This window comes from Chiroxiphia lanceolata, chromosome 9, assembly GCF_009829145.1.
Source record: "Chiroxiphia lanceolata isolate bChiLan1 chromosome 9, bChiLan1.pri, whole genome shotgun sequence".
Lineage (NCBI taxonomy): Eukaryota > Metazoa > Chordata > Aves > Passeriformes > Pipridae > Chiroxiphia > Chiroxiphia lanceolata.
The window spans coordinates 7,209,532-7,236,698 of record NC_045645.1 but is presented as its reverse complement, the minus strand read 5'-3'; the positions used below and the strand labels follow the sequence as shown (position 1 = coordinate 7,236,698).

At 39.7% G+C, this 27,167-nt stretch overlaps 1 protein-coding gene across 1 annotated transcript in view; it reads left to right on the top strand.

Moving 5' to 3' along the window:
• Window positions 1-27,167, top strand: part of LOC116790940 (BEN domain-containing protein 5-like) — a 910,541-nt gene that overhangs the window by 426,300 nt on the left and 457,074 nt on the right. The gene's annotated exons all lie outside the window — the stretch shown is intronic.

Below are 27,167 nucleotides of genomic sequence, written 5' to 3'. Positions count from 1 at the left end.
GGGTTGAAAGGGACCTTAAAGGTCAGGTAGTCCCAACCCCTGTGCCATGGGCAGGGATGCCACTCCCTGGATCAGGTTACTCAGGGCCTTGTCCAACCTGGCCTTGAAACCTGGCCTTGGGTTCTGGTCCCCAGTGAATCTCTGCTGGACCATGGGGATTAACCCATTGTGGACCTGCCCCAGTGCATTTCTCTGCTTGCAGAGTGGGGATGTGGGAGTGCAAGGGTAGGCCTGGACCTGGTTTGACAGGTGAAAACGCTGGATGTGGAGAGACTGGAATTGTTAGATTTGCGGCAGATGCGCCACAATGTGCTCCTCATCCTCTGCTGTGACTGACATGACTGGGCAGAGCAAGGCCCTCCAGGTTCCTGATGGAGACACCCTTGGGGAGCCTAAAGCTCCTCTGCCAATTCCTTATTTCCACTGCTTTGTGGCTGAGGAAGCAATTTGGAGTGTGAAACTATTTTGCTAAAGTTTGGTGCCTTTTCTGTGACTTCTGAAGAAAGGTATGAATTTCCTGACTGCAAAGAGATAGGAAGTCATTTGCCCTCCTCTATATGTATCTTTCTTCATTTTCTCACTGAATTTAAATCAAGATATATTTTTGAAGAAGAATAATTACAGAACAGTGTGTAACTTGGTCAAATTTTTTTAAAAATAAAAATAAAAATCTTATGAACAGAAGGAACCAGCTGATTTGAACTGTAAACACCTCAGTGCCATAGAAACCTTCATATTAAATTCACATATTAAAATAGTTATTAAAATAATATATGGAATAGTATAGCACAAAAACGGTTCTCATGTGTAGAAACTTAATAGATCTTCCAAGCAAAGACCTGTACCAGCTTTGATCTTGTATGATGCATTTTGCCTTTATTTAAGGAAGGGAAATCTAAGTTTTTCAGCAAGTATCGAGGTCTGTGACTGTGTATTCACTACACAATGCCAAACACTAAAGTGCTTACAAAAAGTACTGCACTGAACATAGTGATATTTGTCTCCTTTCAAACACTGGCCATTCCTAAATTCTTCCAATTCCATTTGTTATGAAAGAGAAGTATTAAAAGCACTTTTTTTTTTCTTCTGTTTTCAAGTTCCCCATTAATGGTCATTATTTTCCTGCTTTTGTCCTTTTTCTCCCCCTTGCAATTTTGCTGTGAGTGATTCTCTCTGTCATCTTGCCGTAAATTGATTAATACTGCCCACTGATGCAGTGCACCACATGGCTAATATATCAGTTAAATGGAAACAGCAAACACCACCTGCTCCTTCAGGCAAATGGCACTTTGGAAAATGGAATGTGTAATCAATAGAATTAAACCTTAAGCAAAGCACTGCAAACAAATCCAGGGGCAAGGTCTTCGTAACTCTGTGGTATGAAAGGTTTTTCCTTTTCTTTTTTATTTTTTTATTCCTTAAATGATCTGTTTGGCTTTCTTTCAGTATGTCAATTATTTTCCACGTGTTATAGAGTACTATCACTATAACTGTTGTCGTACAATTTGATACTGCTTGGATCAAAGGTGATTTTTTATATGAGAAGTTTTAGATGGGTCTGCTTCCCTTTATATGTTGGAGATATACAGGACCTATTCTTGTCAATGGCAGTGATAGGTAATAGGATAAATCCTTCTCATTGATGGTGAGATAAATGCTGCTTGAATTTAACTTTCAAATCTGCTAGAGACTGCTTAGCAGTAAGACATTTGCCTCGTTTGCGAGCACTTTAAAGATTAAGGATTTGAAGAGCAGATACAAAAGACACACAGAAGCTTTCAGCTGATGTCAGAATGATCTCCCCATAATAAATATTTTTTTAGAAACAACAGCACTGCTCAGCTTTACTTCCCCAGTGAAAGAGTGAAATTTCAAGACAGGTTTTTACAGGAAAGAGCAATAAATACAGAGGATGAAATAATAGCAGAGAACTTGTGCAATTTGCACACAAGGGGAGAAAAAGATAATCTGTGCCTGAGAGCATTTGTAAGGAACATTCAGCTCCTTTGGGAAGGCGAATCATCACCTGGGAGAGTTTAGGCTGCCTTACACAGAGTGTCTAGTTTTAGTTCAACAAACAAATAAGGAGAATGAGCTCTGCCCTTACAGGTAGCCTCCCACAGATCAGAGAAGGCTCTCAGCATACCTTCCACATCCAAGCAGTGCCAATGACTCCAGACACTTCATAAATCTGTAGATGAAAGCCCACGTAAAGCTCCTCTCCTGCCATATTCCGCACCTGTAAATTGCTGCCCTTGACAGATCTGCGAGCTTGTTTAGAGATGTATTTTGTCTCCGACAAAGCACGTTAAAAAACCAAATCAGTCCAATCATTAGCACACACCAACTGACAAACAAGTAGCCCAGCTCCAGTTGCATGAAAATAGCCCAGGTCTATCTCACGCCTGCTTCTAACAACTCACAGCAGACTCCATTCTCTGTTTGGGGTGTACCAGTAATTACGTTCTCGCTGGCAGGATTTAGAGTTTGGTTGCCAGGGCCCAAGCACCATGTAGCAAGTGTTTTGGTAATGAATAAAGACGGCAATCAGCAGCAACCTGAGAGCAAGCTGAATGAGACAATCTGGCGGGCACTGAGGGGGTCCTGCTGGCTTGCTCAGATGGGCAGCAGGCAGGGATGAGATAATTGATAGGAAAGGGTAATGAAAGGAAAGGAAGTGGGGGGGGGAGGAGAGGAGAGAACAGATTTAGAAAATAGACAAAGACTTTGACCTTAAAGCTAATAGGCTACTTAGGATATTATTTTATAAAGACCAGGATAAAATGAGCTGGCAGCTGAATGTCGGTATAAAATAATCCTCTGTGTGTGTGTGTGTGTGTGTGTGTGTGTGTGTGTGTGTGTGTGTGTGTGCGCACATGCGCGTGTGGTGGGCTGGGGAGGAGGCAAATCCCCATGTGCAGACCTGAGATGATTTCTAGGAAATAACAGAAACGACAGCAATGGTTATTCATAGGATCCATAGCATTGCAATGGTCTCTTACCTACACAGCCTGCTGGAACATTTTGAAGTCAGGAGCTCAGAGGGGAGAAATTCAAGGTGAGGGAGAGATATGACCTGGACAAATGCATGTAAATATGGAAAGGTTTCATACTGCAGAAAAATCGGGTCCTCATTTGAGACATATTGAATTCAATGACAGAGCTCCACAGAAGTTTAAAGACCTTGAACTATCCTGACTTTGAAAAACAGAGTGGTTATTTGCCTTGCCATCATCAAAATTATGAAAACCCTACAAAGAAGCAGCACATTTTCAATTGTATGACCAGGAAAGGGAGAGGTTTTAAGAGTAATAAATGAAGCTGTACATACTTTTGTTTGCAAATAAATAATTTTCTTAGGCTGAATTCTTGCAGTATAATTATTCATTTAGCCTTCACAGGCATGGAAAAAAATAATAATCCTCAGAAAAAATCCATAATTGCAGAAGTCAAACTCCTCCCAAGATACAGGAGAGATGTTTGTTTTGTGGAAAGCAGCTACTTTCCTGTAATTTTGCATCCTTCTGACACCAGGCATGCTTCCTCCCAGCCTTGTGGGCATAGGAAAAGAATCACACTTTTGCATTGCTGTTTCACTGATGATAGATGGATAGATGGATGGTAGGTAGATAGATAGAATGATAAATAGATAGACAGATAGATAGACAGATAGATAGACAGATATTTTAAGAATGAACACAGAGTTCAAGGCAGAGAGATAAGAAGATGGCAGTACAAACCAAGAGGAAATATTTAATACTTGGTGATAGGGCTTTGTTTAGACCCCTGTCCGTACTTAAGGCACACATTTTTGCTTAATATTGACAAGCCTGTCAGAGCCAGGCCCTTGAAGATTTCCTCTCCAGCAATCTATTTGTTTCCTTGTTGTTGGTTTTTTTTTTTTTATTATTGTTTAAGCAAATTCTGGACTTAAGACAGGCCATCTTCCCCAGATATTTAGGTAGGATTTCATGCAGGTTTTTGGTATTTTATTGTCTCTCTGTTAAATGCCATAGGAGTGTGTGATTTGCTATGTCACCATGGCTGGAATCTTTCCGGGTCTGATAAGTCAGATTGTCTTGATCTGAGGTAGTACTTCGATAGGAAACCTCAGGACATGGATTTCAAAGGGCATATTCCTAATTCTCCTCTTCTGAACTTATTCTAAAAAAGTTGTTAGAAATTGCACAGCTGTGCTAGATATTCTTGGCTTTGGGGAGAAGGACACCAGAACTTCAGGTTGTTTCCTGTTGAAAATGTGCTATGCAGGCAAGAACTTACCCTCAAATGCAGCTTTTCCCTGCCCAAATTTCAGACAGAAATGGTATTCTTCGCTTTCTGGGATTTTGAAAAATGTCATGCTGTGCTGCTGTGTAGAGTTCATCAGTGCACTGCTTTCTCAGAAATACGGGAACATGTTAGTGATAAAAGAAATTATTCCATGTAGAGTTTTATAAAGCACTTTGGGATCCTTTTAGATAAAAGATATTATATCAGACATTAGGATAGGTAGTACTTATTAATACCTGTCATATTGTGACTTTCTCAATCACTTTTATTCTGCTTGGAGCACTCTCAGGAAACTGTTTTACCCAATTTACCATAATTGTGACATGACCCATATGGTACCCTTCTTCTTTCCAAGACCTTTGGAAATATATTATAGATGCTCTCCATGACCTTTCCTAGAAGCTTTTTAATTGAAGTGTTGTCATGCAGCTCCCATGTTTAAAGTAATTTTGTGTTTTGATGGCCTTCAAACACAAGTTGAAAGTATATTACAAACAGGGGGGAGGGTAATGCAGTTGTTTTTTATGTGGGCTCCATCTAGTGTTTTGCTGGACCTGCTCAGAATGCCGTGTGGTCTGAGACATTTGCCAGGTTCACCTCCAGCTTTTAATTTTACCAAATAAATACCAAGGCTGCAAAGGCTTCCTGCAAACCCAAATTATCCACAGAGGGAAGAGGCCTCTGCTATAATACAGTGTTACAGGATGTGTTTGCTCTGACTGCTCCGTGGGGTGTGGATGGAGGGCTACTCTTGGCTCTCTGGAGTGCAGTAGAGCTTGTGCCTGGACTTGCTGTATTATCATTTTTCTAACTATCACCTTGGCTTGCATTGTGCTTGGCATAGTATAGCCCTGTCTTCTTGTTAGGACACTGTGGTGCTTTGAATTATTTTTGTTAAAAACTGTAAGATTTGTGGCTTGGGAAAAGGAGTTCTATGACTTCATTAAAATTATTGTCCAAATGTTTCTGTCTGGTTGACAGAATGTCTGTGTAGAGACTTTTGACCTCTAGAAACACTTATGTTGTAGTCTTGTAAGCTGTAAGGTGGTTCAAATATATTTTCTTAGGAATGTGGATCCAAAAATATTGGCCAGGACTCTAGACCGGGTAATTCAGATTCAAACAAGAGGAGAGAAAGCTACAGACTTAGCAGTGGATTCATTTCAAAATAAACATTCGAGCCTATTTCCTTTTGTACATAACACAGAGGACTGTAAAATCAGCACAATTAGTAGGCAAAAGGGATCATCGCCCCTGTTCTGAACTGTAGGTAGAAGTCTGTTGGTAAATTACAATATCGTTCCATCACAAAAAAAAAAATCAAATCTTCACTAAATTCAGAAAAGAACATTATTTAGTATACTAGGGCAAAATGCTATATTCTAGTCCAGAACTGAATTTATTCATGCTGCAGCTTTCTATTGTATTGGGGTTTCCACCGGTTTCGTCTTTTGACCTTCCACAGGTGAAGAAGCACAGAATATGCAGCAAAGATCAGTCACTGCAGATAAAAAAATCTGCAGCGTTGCTTAGACAAAGGAATTATTCATTGGGCCAGATTCTCTGTTGTGTAGTTTTACTTTGCTGTATTGAGTTCATTGACTGATTTTTATTGACCTTATTTCTTTGACTTCATCGCGGGTATTCTGATTTCCATCAGCTGAGGATCTGGCTCTCAGTATTTAATTTGCACAATAAATTTCAGAAAGTCTTTTGAAATGGAATCTGCAGTGTAATTAATGAGAACTGATGCTTAACATTGGATCCTTTCCCAATAGCCTGTTATGCAGCACTAAACATTATGGACCAAGTACTGATTTCACATTTTTACGCCAAATTCCCATTGACCTCTACGGGAGTTTCGTGTGAGAAATGATAGCAGGATATGTCCTGTTATTTCCTGAAAAGGTCAGTGTTCTGATACAAGTGAATGAAGCTGTCTTTTTCAGAGCTGTCAAGCAACTTGGCTTAATGTAGTCATGGAATCTCACCATGATAATAGAAATCTGGCATGCTTGCCTTGGTGCACCACATTGTATCTAACCGTGAGTCCTTGTCCTTGCTTTATAGGATGGCTGAAATTCAGACCTTCTGAGTGAGGTATTAGTTACTGGAAGTGTGAGCAGCTCCAGTTGGAGGAACATGTATGCCTCTCACGCCAACATATATTAACTGTTTGTATTTATGGTTATATTAATTCTTTGGCGAATTTTTACTCCTGTATTTCATGTTCCTTGCATGAGGGAGGAAATCATTAAGTAGATTTTTGGCTCTCAGAGTACAATTCAGACACTGAGCAGCATTAGCTTACAGATAAAAATCAATCCATTGCTGGTCAACCAACATTTCTTCTACCTCTAGAATAATCAAAATATTCTCTGAATTTTCTATAGCTGTTATTTACCATCATTGCAGTTCTGTGGCACCTCCATTTTCTCTCTGTGATTTTTGTCTGCCTCTTGATCTCCCAAATTGCTTTAAGTGTGCTCAGATAATGCTGTTTTGACTGCTTTGTGTAATCATGCAAGGAGACTGCTCGTCCACGTAAACCACCAGAGGAGGGTAGAGGAGTATAATACTGAAGCCATAAAAAGCTATTTTGTGACACTTTCTCCACTGCAGAGTTGCTCCATGTGCTGGCCCAAGCTGGAGGAGCAGCACCCCCATCCTCTCCAGCTACAGCTTCCTCTGTAAGAACTGACTTGAAGCTTGAACTCCTTGGTTCAGGCTCAGAGGCCTTGGATGTCTCCATCCTTTCTTCATCCTCAGGCTTTCCATTTTGTTTTCCAGCTGCCAGGCTCTCAGCCCCTGAGCCTGCCTTTGTTGCTTGTTCTCCCTCCCGGTGTGGATCTACAGGTTCTCCTCTTGCAGCATTTGGAAAGGGCTCAGGCACATTTGTCTCTATTTGGTGCCTTTTTGGCCCAGTCTTTATCATGACTCTATATAAAAAGCATACTTGTTCTTTCAAACCACTTTTTCAAGCAATTGGATGCACTTCATATATTCCTTTCCTCCTTTCCCCTGTGTATTAAAAGACAGAAGGATTCAGTAACTTCATAGAATTCCCAGTAGCTGCTCAAATCCTGTTTTGGGGAGAAGATTCATCCTGATGGTTCTTGGTCTTTTTTAATTTCTATTTCAGCTTCAAAAGTTCTGTGTCAAGAGAACCCTCCACATGAGCTCTTGGGAGAATGAAATACATGTGGGGAAAAGGCTGTGGGGTGCCTTCTAGGCATTTAAAATTCTTTCCTTTGCTTGGCAAAACTAAAAAGAAGTTTGCTGCACTGTATCCTGTTACCCAGAAAGACAGGAAAGGTCATAAACTCGAAAATATTATTTAACTATTTTTTTTAAGCATGCTTTTTGGGATGTGACAGATCACTTCTGGAGAAAAATGTCATTAATCTCAGTATCTCAGTTTGAGAACTGGAGAAGTGATGGCCAATTTTATGTATTGTCTTCTGAACAGAACTGACACTATTTGCTGTTATGTGTGTGAACAGCTGGTATTTGCTACAGGCACAACTTTCCTAATAGAAGTGGTTGATGAGGAACACCAGGGTGTTCTCATCATCATGGCCTTGAACCCAGGCTCATCTTGTCCACTTCACCCACACTACACTGAGGCAATTGCACTGTATAACATATTTCCTTGTTTACATACAGGAATACAAATATATACATGAATATATATGTGAAATATGTATAGATATAACTGGAACATCCATGAATAGCCGTGGCTAAATGGGGAGCCTTCCCATGCTGCTATTTCTGAATGGAAGAAGACAGGTGAATTAAGGTTGTCTGTCCTGCATTTTCACTGATGATCCAAAGCCCTTTGCATGCTCTGACTTTCTGTACAGAACAAGGAGCAATATTGGGAGCACATATTGTAAGTGAGCTGTGATAACTGCCAGCTTTCTGCTCTGGATTAAGGTATTGGTCTGCCTCTGTCAATGTCTACAGCCCTAACTGATCCCTTTTTTAGCATTTTGCTGAGATTTGCTCTAAGCTAGGGGCTTGATCTGGGGCTTTCTCAGTAATCAGTGAAGAAAAAGGCACTTCCGTAGTGAATTTGATCTCAGGTTAGCTCTGATGCTTTCTGGAGGTGTCTGTCTCTCTTCCTGAGCTGTAGAGGTTGCTTAGGGTGGCTTAGCTCCTAAATAAGGTGCACCAATTGAGTCACAAAGAAGTGTGACCTCTTTAACGTAATCCAGGGATGAGTGGATCTAAAGCGGTGTAGAAGAGAGGGAGCCAGGCTTCCTTTCCTGGAAAGGAATCCTGATTTTGGGAAAAACTTCTGTTGTCTGAAGTACTCTGGACTTTTTTTCCCCCTTTGTGGTGTGTGCTCTAAGTCTGTATGAGTCCCCAGGCTTTCTTAGGAAGATGGGAATGGCATGGGTGTTTGAGGAGTGGTATTGTTTGGGTAAGACTTGATTTCTGACAAGTCCTGTATGGCTTTATTATTTTAAAAGCAGACTGCTCTAGTGAATAGCACAGAGGCTTCTGTATAAGCTTCCTTTTTGGGAAACAATGATCCCATCAAATTGCCAGTATGACTCATGCTGGGTGTTTGAATCATTTTTATTACACTGCTGATGATGGCTTGGAAAAGTCAAGTTTTGGTCATCAATTTATTCTACATCTTTTATATTGACTGAGTCTTGTATATCAGAAACATGGTCAGTTAGACATTTTTATGAGTCCAAGGAAAGATGTTCTGTGTAAATAACACATAGTCAAGAATAAAAAGCCAAATGTGCACATAGGACCTGATAATGTGAAAGTGTGATGGCTTTAAAGCTGTATTTTGTTTGTAGTATACTAAATCAGAGAACTGGATAAAGAGATTGCTCAGCTGACAGAAATACACATTATGTTAAAGGACTGAAAAGTTTGAATATTACTCAGAGCCAGCTGGGTTCTGAAACACAACTGAGAACAGACTGTTTCAGGGAAAAAAAAGTATAAAAAAATCACAAAACCCACAAAAAAACAACCTCAAGGAGCAAACCTCCCCCCTCCCTTTCTCTGTTTCTTTTCTGTCATGAATTGTTTTCCAAATATTTCCATCCTGGTTATACAGAAGGTTGGGGTGGGGGGACAGGGAATCAATTATATTATTTTAAATTAAGTTTTTAATAACCTGGCATTGGTTATACGTATACTGCTTAGGTAGCAGTGTAGCTTCACTGTGGTTTTTCACAGATTTATTTTTCACTTTATAGCTCTTTCTTTGCCCAAATTGCAACTATTTAACACCTCTCCCTACAAGTCTCCTACCTGATTCCTTTTATAAGTCTCAGCTACATTTTACAACTTACATTTGCTTTACCTTGAAACCTCAGCTAAGAAGGTTGGAGAATATTAGACGAATATGGGTTTGGAAGATGAGAAAAAAAATGAGTGATCTCCCCCAGTAAGCTTGGCAGGTGCTGTGTGACCCCTTAAGGATACACATCAGAGGGACCTCGGTGGGGGCTGAGCACCAGAAGAACTAATGGAGGAACTGGTGAATTGTCCCTTCCTCCATCATCACTCTGATTTACAAATAATTCTGTTTGAGAGCAGAAGGTAGTAAAATTTGTGGGTTTTATACCTGAAAGATCACATGGCTTCTTTTGCAAAAAGAAGCTAAAATATATTCTATTTAAGCACTTCAAATACCTATATAAAAATATTAGCCTCCAAATAGCTGGAAGCATTTGAGCCTTTTTATCTCAGCATAAGCTAAACATCATTATATCTGCACTTTGCAATGAAGAAGAGTTTTTTTCCACTTTGGTTGTATTTTAGCCACTACATTGGACTGTGTTTTGAAAACTTAGTGACAAGCCTCAAGAAATGCTCCAAGAAAACCCTACAGTAGAGACTGAGTCTGCTTATCTCATTTCACGTTAGTTAAGGGTAAGGCTTGCATGTAGTCCCATTATAATCAGTGGGACTACTCCCATTAGTGTGGCAAGCAGGATTTGGCCCTTTGTTTGTGATTACACATTCCCTGCCTGGTCTGTTAGACTGAAGGGTATAATAAAATTAAACTATTGGATTAGAATGGTAATTTCAAAACACAAATCAGCAAGGGAACATGATTACATTTGCTTTTGGAGGATAAAGTGAAACATTCCTATTTCTCTCTTGGTGTATCTAGGCTGCCTAATGGAGGTAATTGTGTGTATCCAGAACAAGAATGTGAAAAACTGCAGAAATGAGAACAGAAAAATGTGTTCGTTAAAAGAAGGAAAAAGATCCCACAAAATTCTGCTGATTCTTCTTGACATTTAGATCAGCAAACATATCTCAAAGCGACCAAAATCGTTAAGGCCTGCTCCTGAACAGATTTTATCTGTATGGGACTAAGAATAGTTTTTCTGTATAAATAGCTGTCTTTATCCGAAAAAAGAAGCCACCTTTTTCTTTTCTTGATGAACTAGGATTGTGACTGTAACATGATGTGCTCTGAAAGTTTCAGTTGGGCTGTAGATGTTAGGAATTTAAAAGTTCATCCCTCCAGGAGATGATGAGAGTGTGGTTTACAAAACAAATGCTGTCATTCAGGGGTTTGCTGTAAAACTTGGTGTTCTGTGGTAAGAGCTGGCTTTCACAGGGCATCTTGGAAGTTATTGAAAATTGCCTTATTGAATTATGCACATTTTGGATCCATCTCACAGCAATTTGCATTTCAGCTCCTACAAAATTCTTTGAAACATAACAAATTAAGCTTCTGTGTTTTCTGTCAGGATAAATAGCATAAACCTCATTTAACAGACAAGCAGAACTAAGGCCACAAATGAGTCATGCACTTCCATCTGCACTTGGGTATTGCCGCCCTTTCAGCCCTATGAAAACCACTTTCCCGCTGTGTTTCTGGTTTCCCTTCCTCTCACCACTGGCCCCTGACACTTCAGATTCTTTTGCACTGTGATAGGCTCCAGTAGCCTTTCTTCATAACCTCCTAAAAACACGTTACATTACATTTTTTGCTCAACTTATCTTTTTTTTTATTATTATTTTTGAACCTACCCTGTGCAATCTGCACATCTTTCAGAGGATATTCACTTCTGCAGAGCAATATGGAAACATCATCAATGCCCTACTGAGGCAGGCAGTGGTCTGTCTAGCTCAGTGTGCTGTTTCCCACAGTGGCAGCCAGGGATGCTCTATAAAGAGAGTGGATGAGCCTGCCCATTACCTGCAGTCCCTTCCCTTCTCAGCCTCTCAGCAGCCACAAGCATTGGATTAGAAATATTAGTGAATACATCCCCGCCTATTCCCTTTAGGATCTGTTCATGGACCTGCTGTCCCTGAATAATCTAATCTCTTTTTAAACTTGCCGGTACTATCTGTCTCCACGGCCTCCTATGGCCACAAATTCTAGAAGTTCAGTGCCTGCTATTTAAAAACTATACTTTTATCAATTTTAACCCTGTGCTCCACTGGTTTCGGTAAGAATAATGGCACCTGGTTTTAATTGTGAGATTTGGTGAGTAGCAGCTCTGTTTTCTGAATCCTTGTTACCCACAAATCCCAGGATTTTGTAAACCTCTGTCCCATCTTACAGACTTCTCTAAAAGTTGAAAAATGTCAGCATTTTCAAAATCTCCTGATTAGGCAGCTTCTTCATCATCTTACTCAAAACCAGCCGTTCTCTGTACCTTCTCTCCTTCTGCTATGTCATAAATTCATAGAAATGTAGAATCACAGGATGGTTTGGGCTGGAAGGGACCCTTAAAGGTCATCTAGTCCAACCCCCTGCAATGAGCAGGGAACCTTCAACTAGATCATGTTATTTAGAGCCCCCTCCAACCTGACATTGAATGTTTCCAGGGATGAGTCATCCACCACCTCAGTGAACAACTTGTGCCAGTATTTACCGCCCTCATTGTAAAAAATGTCATTCTTATATCTAGTCTGAATCAGTTCTCTCTCAGGGAACCACTACCCCTTGTCCTACTGTTACAGGCCCCGCTGGAAAGTCTGTCCCCATCTTTCTCACAGGCCTCCCTTAAGTACTGAAAGGCCACAATAAGGTCTCCCCAGAGCTTTCACTTCCCCAGGCTGACCAACTCCAACTCTCTCAGCATTTCTCATAGGAGAGGTGCTCCATCCCCTTGATCATCTTTGTGGTCTTCTCTGACTGGTCCACGTCCTTCTTATGTCCCAGAGCTGGCTGCAGTGCTCCACATGTCCTTCCTAGGATGCAGACACCAAGCACAGGACTCAAAACATTCATGTTCACAAGGGTGTGTGTAGCAGTAAAATCATTCTGGCTTGTACACAACAGCTTTCCTGATGATTCCCAACATCCTGTCAGGGCTTTCGTGGCTGCCATTGTAGCAAATACAAGTGGGAAGTGAATACTTGACATGGTTTTTCTTAACACGAAGGGGGAGGAATGGAAAGAAGTAGTTTACTTCAGCTCTAAATTTTTCAGGATGTAGTCTTTAAATAATCATTTGAACACAAGCTACAGACTGAGCTATTTGACATTTTTCTAGTTTTTTTACAGGTCAGGGATTTTCTCTGCTCACAGTTTAAGAAAGCAACAGAAATGTAGTTCCAGCAGTGATTAGGATGGTATATGGTTAAGGCCAGAGGTTTACAGTTAGGAATGACCAACAGAGTAGGTTATCTTTAGTCTGCTTCTGGTAGCTTCTGTGTGGTTTATTCTTGTTGTTTTTCAAATTAATTGGTACTGAAACAGGACTGAGATTTAAGAAAGTGAACAGAGAACAAACAGGTAGAAAATGTCTACTCCATTAAAATGATACCCAAATGTTTTTAAGGGCTCTGTCATTCTAGTGGCCTGTGGAGGGCATATCAAACTCCACTTTATTTGGGCAGACCAAATGAAGTAATAAACACCTTCCCTCTGTCTGATATGCTTGCAACTGTTGCAGCTTTTTGGTGTGATTTACAACACGAGGCATTTTTGTTAAGGCAGGGAGACACAGTAATGCCTGTGGGATTAACCAGAGATGTGGGTGGAACAAAGGGGACCACACACCAGCCCTTGCCCAGATCCAAAGTGTCCAGGATGTGCACCTGGGCACAGAGACTTGCCTGGAGAGGGAAGGAGAGATCTGAGCTCCATTGCAGGGAGCATATCCTGGCCTTCCCACAGCAACTGGAAGTCATGTTTTGCTTCACCCTACAGGCAGCTCTGAATAATTCGCTCATGGTTCTTGCCTGACCTAAGCAAGTGGGATTAGGTGCAGTACAAACACAGACCAAAAAGACAGTCTTTGTCTCTTAAAAGACACTCTTTGTCTCTTAGTAGTTTACAGGGCATGTTAAATGGGCTGACCATATTTTTCAGCCTTTCAAGTGACTATGAAACCAGAATTGCCCAGGGATCCACGTCCCACATAATGAAACTGTGCCTGTACTGAGAAGGACAGGTAGCTGGGTAGAAATGAATGTTCCAGTGTCTGTTCAAAATTAAGTAAACTGATTTTTATTACAATTTTGTAACATGAAGAATGCTGAAAGTGTATTTTAATAATCTGTTACTAAGAAAATAAAAGAGGACTATTCAAAAATGTATTTAATCCCGTGGCAAGCCCTTTGAGATGATCAAGTGTCCTCTAACAGGTGGAGGTGTTGTACAGATGAAGATGTATAACAATGACATATAATTGCCTCCCATACTTGCTAATGACTGCCAGTGATATTCATCCTTCAGTTTCTTTGTCATTAAAAGAAGTAGGTAGTTAGTAATTAAACACATTTAAAAGAAGAAAATTAACAAAATATTAATTAAGGATTAGGTAAAGCTCGCTTAACTGGACATGTAATACTGTAGGAAGGAAGCTCATACTTGTTGTGCAGGAAAGGATCTACAGAGTTTGCTCTGCTGAAGACTCAACCTACTACAAGGAATGGTGATGAAGTAAATTATAGGGTTGATCTAACAAGAACACAGCCTTTAGAAACTGGTGGGGTTTGTTCCCATTAGGTCTCTGAAATTTATAGTAATATCTTTCTATACACATAGTGATGAAACTTACATTTCCATGCCCTGTGTTAGATTGAAAAGATATATCATTATTTTCAGAAAATGGAAGAGAGAGCTTGAAAGTCTTTTAAAACACTGTTGGGAAGATATTTTGGTGTTGTCTGTAACAGCAACTCAAGTAAAGGCAACTGATTCAAACAAGATATAAACCAATCCTCTTACCTTGCTATAACCCACAGCATTCCTTAAGTCCTTCTGGAGAGAGAGTCAATACTACAGGAAAGATTTTTCTATTTATGACACCTGGTATGGACAAATCTAGAAATCTCACAGTAAAAGCCTATCTCAAATTTCATGGAGCTTCAAGAAAGGCTGTGCCCTCTGAGCCCCATTGCCAGGGGTGTGCAGGGAGTGGCAGGATGAAGCACTACTTTATGCTCATCCACAAAAAGGAGGATTTGCTTGGCTCTGTCTGACAAACAGACCTAGAAATGAAAACTGCCATGATACTTCAGTCCAGCAAGGCACCAGTGGAGTTAATGTGTTTCAGCTGCACAAACTGCAAATATATATAACATGGCATGTATAGAAAGGCCACTGAATCTTTAAAGGGAAACAGGCAGAGCTAATAGGTTTCTTTGAATATAAACATCAGTATATATTTTCGTGACTCAACTCAGCATATTCTATATGGGCTGTAATTTTAAAATTAGTGGTTGAAGGGAGAGATAAGCACCATCAATAAATTAAACTGTAACCCAGCGGTTTAGTCATGAAAGGTTAAAATAAACTTGCTTGATTGATTATGAATTTTAAACAGTTTTTCTTCAATGTAATCAGTGCTCTACCAATGTCATTGCTCATTAAAGAAAAGATTTTCATTCCAACATTTGATTGAGGATGTTTTTTCTCATTTGCATTTTGCTTTCTACCGAGTAAGCATCTTGCCTTCAGAATTATTAGATTTTTTTCCCCCCTTGTCTGTCCATAAAAGCCGTAAAGTGGGATGGAGCAGTGATTTAGAGGGATACTACATAAAGATTGAATGAAGATATTGACTACAGGCCCTAATGCAAACAGGACTGTCTGATGGACTGCCTTTGACAGGATGATGGAAGGGAGCCTTGTGGCCTACTTAGCTGCCCTTCTAATTGGCCTTTATGAATATTTAATGAAATCAAGATGAAATTCAATCAGAGCTTTTACCTGCTGAATCTTAGGGAAAAAAAGCAGGATATTATTAGATTTTCCTAGCCCTTGTATACAATAAAACTGTACTGAAATGTCCGTGTGTTAGTCAGGTGGCTGAGATATGCTTTTTATCCAGGGACTTGGTTTCTTCCAAAGGAATTAACCTTTTTACCACAAAAAGCAGCACGATTTTCCATTTGCATGCATCACTGGTGTTTTATTACTGGCATGGTATAATGTTTAAGCCATAAACAAGCAACAGCTATTCCCTTTGAAAACATACCCTTAGCAAATTCTTAGTCTATGCCAATTTGAAGCCTTTTAGGGAACTTTGAGGTCATATAATAGTTGCAGAACTACCTAATGCTGTAGCCTAATATTTTGTGCCACTTTTGTTGATGTAGGAGAGAGAATTTGCACGATCTCATTTCTCAAACATAATCTAGGTTGCATCAATAACATTAAATTATAGCGATGAGGTATAAAACAGTCTGACAGGCTCCTGCTGTAGTACACTCTTACATTCATTTAAATGTAGATTTTGTTTTTCTGAGTGGAATGCCAGAAAAGCTTTTCATGGAAGCACAATGGACAGATTAATCTATAAATGGCAAATTCAACAGTGAAGAAGGTTTTCCCCATTTTTAGTTTTGTGAATTTTATCTTACTCCCCCAAGATAAGCTGTTTATTCACAGTATGTTGCTTTTATGCATTTTCAGTATCATTTCTTTGGACAGAAAGGAGTTTGGTACTTAGAGATAAACACAGCATGTTAATACTAAGCAATGCATGAGTAAAACCTTACAGATGTGACTAACTAAGAACAGTTCAATACCGTTATTTAAAGTCTTGATTTCTTTAAATAAAACTAATTTTGTGGGCATCAGTAATGCTCCCTTGGGTCACTAATGCTGATGTCACCACGTATATAACACACAGTTGAGCAACAGACAGGTGCATGTGTTATTAGGTGGGGCATGAATGAATGGATACCCAGCTTCCCTCAGTTTTTAGATATAAACTCTCTCTTCCTGAACACATATACTAATGGTAAAGTTGTTAGGATTATTTTTACAGGGCTGTGCATGAGGACAGTGTGATAAGCTCCCAGATCCTGAGAGAAGCCTTTAGGCTTCCCCGTTTCTGGGAAAATATCAGGAATAATAGTAAATAATGAAATAATGTTCATCCTGGGAGAGACCACAGGTCTGTACATTCCAGCTTCTTGCTCCAGCAATGCCCAGTGGCCAATACTCAGGGGAGATTTATTGGAGTGGATCCCTGGTCCTAATGGGCTTCCATTCCTGATAGCTGTTCCAGTCACCCCCAGGGCTTGCTGAGGGCCTCCACCTTGCTGAGGTTGCTGTAGGAGCTAAAAATAGTCAGAACATAAAATAAAAAATAGAAGAAAGAGAGTGATAAATGTTACAGCAAAACTGAACCAAGTGGCAGCACTGGTGTTTCTGCTGGTATTGCCCTGGATGTGCTAACACCTGACTCTGGCTTTACTGGGAAGAGCTGGGCTGAGCTGACACTAAACATTCCTGGCCACGAGGAGCCCCAGGGCCACGAGGAAGCTGCTTCAAAAGCACAAGGTTAACAGAGAAGTGCCTGCACTTCTCTGTTCAGCTGTTACACCGATGCATGCTTTATCTTCTAATTGTATTTTTCATTCTCCCTTCCAATGGTGTATGAGCTTGGGAGTTGGGAATTCATAAGCAGGATCTGAATTCACACAGAAAAAGCAGTTCTCCCCAAAGCTCCATTCCTTCAGGTAGCTTTTTACCCAGGGGACTGTCATCTAGTGTAAACACAAGCCTACACCCTGATAACTTAAAACCATTTTAGAAGCAAACTAAATGAAATTATATCAGCACATTTTGCTTTTTTGAGTCTTCTCAGTGTACACAAAAAATTGAAGGATGGATAAGAGAGTGAATGCTTATGCATGTATCTGTATGCATGAATGCTGAGCTAAGAGAAATAAACACTTGACAGCCTTTCAGAGGCTAAAGACTTTGTATAAAGGCAGATATGGAACTGGCAATGAAAGGATAAGGCTCTCCACATCAACCTTAATTTGGATTTATGTCAACTGTACACATGGATGAGATATTTCAGCCCACTGGTAAGAGTAGTGTGTTCTTCACATCTTATTGTCTGAGGTTCTTTTGTGATCTATCCTTAGAGAAGATGTAGATAGCACATATATTTTCAAACATCTGAGAAAAGAGAATTCACCAGGCACAGTACCTTCTGCAGTATTTCTCAGTAACTACTCAAATTAGTTTGTAAAGCTTCATTTAAATGGGCCGTGAATATTCATGTCGCAGATTTACTTTCGGTAGATTGAACACATCAGTTTGTCTTCAGATCAAACAGATATGCAGTGGATTTCCACACAGAGATTGAATAGCTTGTTTAAACACAGGTTTTGTGGTGATAATTCAAAAGAAAGTAAGGTTTTTCATAAACACAGTCAAAACAAATTAAACGTTGAGGCATACCCAGAGCAGTGCTCAGGAAGGTAAAGTCTACTTGCTTTCTCAGGAACTATGTCCAAGGTATCAGTAGCCTTTGGGCAGTGAAGGCCATGACAGTGAATGATAATTTTTTGAATGTTTTTGAAATCATTCTGTTCATCTCTCTGTTTAAAAACAAAATGCATTTAAAATCCCACTTTAAATAGACTGACTAGTCTGCACTTGATGCCCTGGAGTTTCATCCAGCTTTCCCTCTTGCCCAAGCCCCTGACAGTGACCTCAGCAGTGCTAAGGCAGGATATAATTTACCAAGTGAACAATATGGTCTGAGGCTGACAATGAAGTTTATGTTCAAGTCAAATTCAGCTATTCCCAGGGGTTGCATTCCTTCCTGATGTTGATCAGAAATGAAACCAGATGCTTTAGATTTGGGGAGGATTGCTGGCACTAGTGCAGGTGGCATGAAGGTGGTAAAGTACACCAGTGACTCTTCTAATATACCAAAAGGTGATATGTGAGAGATGAGTGAAATGTGTTCTGGTTTAGGCTTAACATATTTCAAACAGAAAATTCATTTGTGGTGTATGTCTGTGTATTTCTTTTCTCATTACTTCCTGGCAGAAACCTCTGTAACTTGAGAAACCACTGGTATCTAGAAATCATGGATTTGATCTGGATCTCTATTAACCCAGGGCAGAAGATCAAGTTGCTAATTATTTTGTGGCTAGTTCACCAGCATGTAAACATGCAATGGAAACCAGAAGGGGCATTCACTGCTATTCTAGAAAAAATGAACATTTGCTAACATTTCTGAAATCCTACACATTTAAAAAGGAATTTGTATTATTTGGTTCTTCATTTATAGATTTAGAGACTGAGTAGTGCTGGGGAGTTACTTTAGAGGCCTTGGCAAAGCTGGGACTGGAGTCTGGGGTAGGAAGCTCACACGGCAGGGGCTTGGATCTAGATGATGTTTACAGTCCCTTCCATCCCAAACCATTCTATGATCCTATGACTGTCCATCAAGGAGTTGGGAGAAGATGTTTTAGGGGTCAAGCCAAGAAGCAAGGAGTAGGTGCAGTCACCAGGCAACAAAGGGCAATGTATTTCCCAGGACAAGAAGCAGCACCAGCAGGTGCAGAGGTTGCAGAAGGCACCTTTCAGTACCCACTGCCAGAACCAGATGTGATTTTAACAGCCTGTTTTACTGAATGAGCCTAAATCACTTCCAGCCCAGCTTAGTCTGCAAATCATTACAATGTTACTCTGTATCAATGTTTACAGTAGGACACATTAAGATGATATATGTGCATTCAGATAATAAATGCCTCATCCTTCCAAAGGTACCTTTTTTCTCTGTTAAAGAGGTCTTTGGGCCAAATCAGAGCAAAGAGTCACTTCATCCTCTAACCAGTAGTGAGCTGTAACAAACACATCATTGAGAGTTCCCATAGTGGGCAGCCATGGAATAACGTATCTGTAGCCCAACTTCTTCTAAAAAATACCAGAAAATGGTATTAAAGTCTTTCTTGACGCATAAGAGCTAATTCCTCTCCTTCTTTCTACCCAGATGTAAACCTGAATATTCTCATTAGATGTACAGAAATCAAATAATTCTTAAATCATACTAAGTGTTCCTTTACTGACTCGTGCTAGAGCATTTCAGAGATTAGCTCTGCATGTTGTAAGAGTTATTCATATAATGTTTTAAATGTTCAGCCCTTCTGTTTGATTGAACTGTCCTTGTCTCCTGCCATTACATAGTGGTAAATGGCAGTCAGCTTAATTCTTTTATACCATTGCTTACTGTTTTTATCCTTTCCCCCCCTCTAAACTAGGAGGCCCCAGCCTTTGATTTATGCCCTGTTGATACAGAGCTATATGTCCACAACTCTTGTTTCATCTGTTTCCAGCAGTTAACACTCTTTCAGATACAGTGACCAGAACTTAATGCAGCAGGTAAAGAAATATTTTTAAGGTCTAGAGTGCTATTCCTGTCTGATAATCAACTCGTATCTTTATGCTTTACAGCACTGCTGTGCAGTTCCCTGTATGTAATACATTTTCAGATCATTTGAGGATATATACTACCTAGAAGCAAAGTACTATGACAGTATTATCTGGTGCTCTGTACGGCCAAGAAGCGAATTCCATTTCCTGGATCAGACAGAAATGAAACCAATATCCGAGCCACTGTATTATCTACATACAAATTCAGAATGCTCTGATCTCTCACCCTCAGAACATGACACAAGATCTTTCCTTAACTCTTGTGGTATTAAGTTGATTAGAGATATTTTATCTAGGGGTATCTCTGGACTCCAAAGCTCAGCAGTTAAAGCTTTTGCCCAATTTTGTTTACTTTAATCCTGCTGTTCCAATAGAACTTCAACAGAGGGTCTTCTCTTTTTCACATTTTGTAGAAAATAGAGCTAGCTGTAAAACAGCATTTGATTTCAGCAATTCAACCCCAGGCCAATTAGTTTGATTCCAGTCAAAATTACATTCAACAGTGATCAGCAAGCATTTCTAAAAACAAAGCAGTAAGCAGCAAATACAGCACAATGCCAAGAAAGAAGTTGCTTTTCCTGTGCATTGGATCAGAGATCTTTACAGAATTAAACTTTGTAGACAGGTTGTATATACACCTTTCTTCAGCAAACAAGGGGGGAAAGAAAGAATATCACAACTTCACAAATGGAACTGATCAAGTTGAAGAATTATCACAAAAGTCTAAGAGCTGAAGGGAAACACAATTTGAAATGAGATATGAGACCTTCAGGTGGTATAAATCAACTAATGCTATAACACCTGAAGAATTGGCCCAACATCCTTGGACTGGGATAGGATAAATTTTGTGCAGAATTTCCAGAAAATTGGATTCCTTCACAGGAGCTATTATTATGACAAGAACAATTAAAGGGGAGGAGTGGCATGTTAATATTAATAATATAATATGAAGCGATCAATATAAATTCATCCCAGAATATAGGGTATAAATGTTTCATTACCATGAATCTGAGAAGTAGGATGCATTTTGACTAGAATACATAGGAAAAACATTTACACAGATACATGTACCATATGGTGTTGCAAGGAAATAAATTGAAACCTTAAATTATTACTAAATAGCTACAATTCTCTTCCCCCCCCCCCTTTTTTTTTTTTGTTTTGTAAGGAATAATGTCTATGTTTATGTTCCAAAGAAAGGCAAATATATATTGGTCAGACTGCTGGTTCAGGACTGAAGCCTATGACAGTATTTTTAATAAAACAAAGTCTATTTAATATCCGCTTTTTTGTGCCCTGCACAACTTATAATTACTGCCAGCGGACAAAAAAGGGAATAGTAGGGGAAAAGAATACAGTGAAAAAAAAAAAAAACAACTTTCCTGATCACTAAAAAATGGTATGAAAAAGATAGGCAGGACATATTAGAGACAGTGCTTGGATTCAAGTGACCAGAATGAATTGTGCATATAGTGTGAGACAGTCAAACCTTGAAAAGGCCTAACAAAGCCTGCATTACCTCACAGGAGATGCAGCATTTGTAAGACCTAAAACCTAAACCAAAACCAGTTTCAGCCTGCAGGCCCCTTTGGAGTCTGGGCTGTGCAATTACAGGTCCTGCAGATGGTGGAGAGCTGAAGGCACTATTTAATTTTTGGTGGCAGACCAAAAGTACTCACATGGATTTTTAAAAAAAAAAATGCTCCTTATTTGCTTTAGTCTCTGTGTGGCCTCCACAGCGCATTCTGTGGTTGCTTGGAAATGGACAGGTTTGCAGAAAACTGACTCCAAGTTCAAGGGCCAAATTCTCTGTTGGCACAACTCCACCAGCACTGATGGTGTTAAGCCAGCAGAAAATTTGGCTCCAAGCACTGTCTGCTCGGCTGGTCTGTCCATGGACTCCAAGAAGCCCAGAAATTTTCAGCACAGTTAAACTCAGGGTAGCTCGAATAGAAAGAGAGAGTATGGGCTGTGGTTTTCATCATAAAATCAGGACTAGAGATGCTTTAGGATATGGAGTAGAAACACAACATTTATCTCTGTTACTAACCGTCCCCTTTTGGAGGACTTGGCTCAAATTTGTAGGAGCTATGGACTCAGGAGTTTAGCAGCCAAGTGCTATTTCTATTCCCTTAATACAGACACCAAAAAATCACAATACTGGGAATTCCTTATTCCACTATGGAAGCCTCTTTACACGACATTCCCAACTGGTCCAACCCAAGGTGTACTGACAGTGCTGTAGTAGGGTGGACAGTGCCCTGCTCATGCTGGGTTATATCACCAGACAAACTTATTTCAGAAATACTGCTCTGCTTTTTCAGGGTTTTTAAGGAATAAGCCTGTTGGCCCTCTATACTGTTAGATGCTTCAACAATTGCTATTTGTCACTTTAGTATGCTTTTTGTCTCTTTTCAGGTGGGTTTAATGAGATGGGTTACCTTCTGTTTTAATTTGATGGCCATAAAATGTACTTCTTACATAATTAAAATAAGAATTGACAAAGGTATGAAAAAATGGCCTTTTATACATTTATAGATGGTAACTGGAACCAGTTTAATTGACTGGCAGTTTATTTTAGTTTGCTGGATAGAAGTGGATGCGAATCTCTTAAATGCAGAGTAAATAAGTCCTCCCATGTAACTGACATTGAATATTTACTTGGAGAGACATTTTGATTCCAAAATTATTCTCTACAAATACCGTTGCATCCAGATAACTGAGACTGCGAGTTGCCACCCATACTGTTTATTTTATTGTGCCTACAAGTCCCTCATTAAAAAATGTTTCCCTATCTAGACTGATAATCTTGGCGCAGGCCATTTAGAGAAATACTGTTTCCTTTCCCAATTTTAGTGCCGTACAGGTTTTCAGTTCTGTCTACCATTTCTATGAAATCTATAATCTTTGATTTCATGGAAGCAGAATAGAGATTTTTGGGGGGGATTTGAGGGGTTTTTGGTGTGGTTTTCTTTTTTTTTTTTTCTTTTTTTTCTGCTTTGCTTTTTTTTTTTTTTTAATTTTACTGCTACAGCCACAGGCTTAGAGCGTAATTTATAGAAGCATGGTAACTCTCTTTCCAGCTAAAACCAGACACTGCTTCCCTCACAGTGTTCATACTGTTGTGGACATAAACTCCAAAGGCCTCTTTACTAAAAGGACTGATGTGAGAAAAGAAAACTCAGTGGTTTTCGCAAGCAAGCCAGAGCTCGCTGGCAGGCTCCCAAAAAATGCTTTCACTGGCACTGGTGCCCCATAAGCACTGAATTCGTTTTCTCATACCAGGCTATTTATGATTCTCATGTGAGGCATGAAAGTCATTCATCTTTCTCACAGGACAGGCAAACAGGGCAAGAGCAGTGCTAACACTGAGCATGTTGATACCATTACTCAGTACTAGATTTATTGGCATTGTATCTTTCAAAGTAACAGGAGGGAGCTCAAAGCCATCCTCTACAGCAGCTGTTTAGTAAAACTACTCTCTGCTAGTTGCTTTCATATTTTAATCCCAAATCAACCAGATTAGGGTGAAAGAGGAGAAGCAGCACTACAGGGAATAGAGAGCTGCATAGACAGCAATGAGATGGAGAGCTGGTTTCATACCTTTCAGCCAGTGCACTATAGGGATCCAATTCTCCATTCCTTTCCTCAGCCTAGTCTGTTCTTTATTTCTCTGAGTCCAGGAGAACATGCTAATCTGTTGCTTTATTGGGAAGAATTCTTCTTGTCTAACCTTATCAATTGGAGATAAGCATCTCATTGTCCAGATTTCTTCAGTAATGGAGACAAAAAAAAGCACATCTACAAGGCAATGTACTCCATCCTGAGCTTGCTTTTTACAACAGATGAGAGTAACTGTCCTTTGGAGGGGCCCGTTTCTCTTATTTTAAGAGAATCCTAGTTGACCAATTTAGCTTTGATGCATATCCTGTAAAGATAAGTGAGATGGATCCCATATAGTGTGACTTGACAGACTGCCATTTTCAAAACATGTCTATGAAGAGAAAGTTCTTCTTCCAACTCAGTGTTTGAGAGACTGTAGATGGCCCAATAATGCTGAAATCCCACTGACTTTAGCAGAGCACAAATCCTCAATTTTTGTAGTGTTCTTTCAGGTGCTTATCTACCTATGCCTCCAGCTATACAAATTACAATTAGTTTTGTTCTAGGATTTGCATTTTACTGATATTTAGTTTCTCCTAACTTAATTTCTTAGAATTTCTTCTTTTTAGTAAAATTATCTGACAGAAATTAATATCGGTTCCTGCACTAAAACTGCATGATGGAGATACAGAACTTCTGGGTGAAAATGAGGGGATGCCTTTGCAAGTAGTTATCTGAAAATCCTGTTCAGATCAGCAAAGTCACTTCATCCCTGCATTTCCTGCAGGGGCTTAATTTACAAAGAAGCTTCCCCACCCCAACCATTTCATGGGAAAAAATTACCATTGTGCCTGTCATTGCTCACATGAGCTGCTCCCAAGCAGGTTTTCTCCATATACATGTGCAAGCATAACCAACATCAGGCACACCTAATTCTACTAGTCTAGTCATGGCTTGTTTTTTATCTGTTTCTGGAAGCTGGATATATATGTGTGTGTGTATAGATTTGTTTGGGTTTGGGGGGTACCTGTCCTTCATGGGTCAATTATGACTGTTCAGTATGATGCAGTTGTTTTCTTTTACCTTCTTTGTACTTGTTCTCATGAAAGCAGACCAATCTGTGAGCCTCAGATGTAGTAACACATTCTGCATGCAGGAACCTGATGTCTAGAAGGTAATAGCTCATTCTGTCAGAGTTTACTTCTCTCTGTCTGATTCTCCAGTGTGACTGGATGTTTTTCCCCCAAAACTGTACAAGCATCACGACAGATCTACCTGCATACATCTTTGTCAAAAGTTTTCCTAGTTACTGAGCTTACAAACTTTTGGGAAGAGTGTTCATAACACAGCTATATTCCAGTGCAGTAGCTTGGGCTTTTCCTTTTTTTTTTTTTGGGGGGGGGGGGGAGGGCGAGATTTATTTATTTTTTTTTAATCACTAACAAATTGTTTGTGCAAGACCTGCTTATATATCTCGACTTTTCTTCTTGCCTGTGCAACCAGTGCCACACAAATGAGCCCCTAACCTCAATGCTGAGCAGGTTGCCACCCGTTTGAGCCTCAGCAATTGTTAGATGCTCATCCTAATGAACACAGGGATCTGGCACAGGCAGCAGTGCTGGATTTCAAGCTGCTGGAGGTGATGACTTTAGAGGCACAGAGAGAAGATCAGAAATTACAAAAAAACTTCCATTCCGGACTGTTGGGAAGGACTGTTGTTTCTTTCATGCCTAATTCAAAGAACTTGCCCTGTTGGATGTGTGGCAATGTTTGTATCAAGAGTTCTTCCTGTTCCTTCAGGAGTCTCAGTCTCTTACATTTCTTCAGATGTGTTCTTCAAGCTTTGTCTTCTCAAATACCTGAAGTTAATTGGATTTCAGAGAATAAACAGAACAAAACGTGTTCAACCCTTAACCTCCTTTCCTTTTGTTATCTCTCCTAGAAGTTATGTCCATTAATGCTAACTGGCTTTCTGATTCAGGAAATCAGCCTTCTAGAATGGTATTACTTACAAGGTTATATTTAGTACCACTTGAAATTCATCTGACTTGTTTTGCTTGTTAGTTCTGCTTATGTAATGTGTAATGTGGTTTAAGCATTTCAAAACTCCTTTCCCTATTTTTAGATTTTTTTTCTTATTCTATAGCATCTCTTGCTAAAGAGACTTAAACTTTCTAAATGAAAGTTTCTGCCTCCTTTCTTTACCACTGTGTTGAGAATCTTCCTACAAAGATTAAGTTTAAAATACCTAATCCACAAAGAAGCATTAGCAACTGGATGCTTCAGGGAAGTAGCTGTCCTTGTGTGCCTTCCAGTCTTTACAAACTTTAGGGTGAAATTCATTTCATCTGATAACAAACCATAGTTAAGACCTTGTTTGAGCTGCCAATCTGGGCTCTTTTTTACTGTCTGGTGTGTGCAAGGAAGCTCTGAAAGATGATTCACTCTCTCCTAAGACATTTATCTGAGAGAAGTAAAAAGATTCATCCTATAGAAGGGATTTTATCCCTCCATTGATAATAGAGACAAGATAACTAACATACACTAGGTGACTGGTTTCTAAATATCCAAGATTGTGACATTCAGTCAGTCCTGTGACACATGGAATACACAGACACAATATTACAAACCCTGCACACAACCTGATGCAAATCAGTGCACCAAATTATACCTGAGCAAGAAATAGAGCTAAACTTCGTTTGGGCTGCCTAAATCATCCTACATTTCCAGTGGCTCTGGCATGGCAGCATCTTTATGAGTGAGAAGTTAAAGTGATGGCCTTATCCCAAGCTTAGGAGCTTTAATCTCCAGTGAACATTTATCACTTGCTCAGTGTCGTTTTCCAGATGTACAATGTTCACTATAAAGATGAACAGAAAAAAAAAAAAAGTGTTGATTCCTGAATAAAGCTGAAAAATGTTGGTGCTCAGGTGTCAGCCCTGACTGTCATGCTGGGTGAGGTGTGTCAAATGGAGAGGCTGGTCACCTCAGGGTGGGTGTGTAGTGCTGACAGTTGCCCGGAGTAGGAGCCTCACATATGTGTTCTGAATTGCTCCCCCCCTCCAAAACTGTCTTTCTTTGCACTACTAAAAGTGGAGAGAAGCCAGCTAAAAAAGCTCCTAAACTGAGTACCTAAAGCTAGATACTGTCAATACAGCAGGACAGCTGAACTCCAGTTTCAACAGTGGTTGGATTCATCATTTTGTGTTTCTGGCCTGAATTTGCTTGTAATTTGCAATTTAGGGATACAAACAGGGAGATTTTGTGGGTCTTGCCTCTAGTCATTTTCCAAGATGCAGGTCTAGAACCATTTACATCATGGGAGAGTTTCTCCTGCAGTCTTTAGAGAAGTGTAAAGACAATTTATAAAATGTTTGTTAAAACTTTGTGCTTTTTCCTCTTTATGTCCAAGAAAATTCTTATTGTTCAATCTCTTTGAGTAAGTATTTTAAAAATAGCCTGGTTGTAATATATTCTGTGTGTACTTGGGATCAAATGCAATTTCTTCTTGGAGATTTGTATGTAATTATTTTATCCAGGCTCCTTCCCCCTTTAGCAATCTTAACAGTGCCCAAGGTTACTTTAGACCAACATTGATAAAATTCATTCTCTGATTAAAAAATAAAGTCTG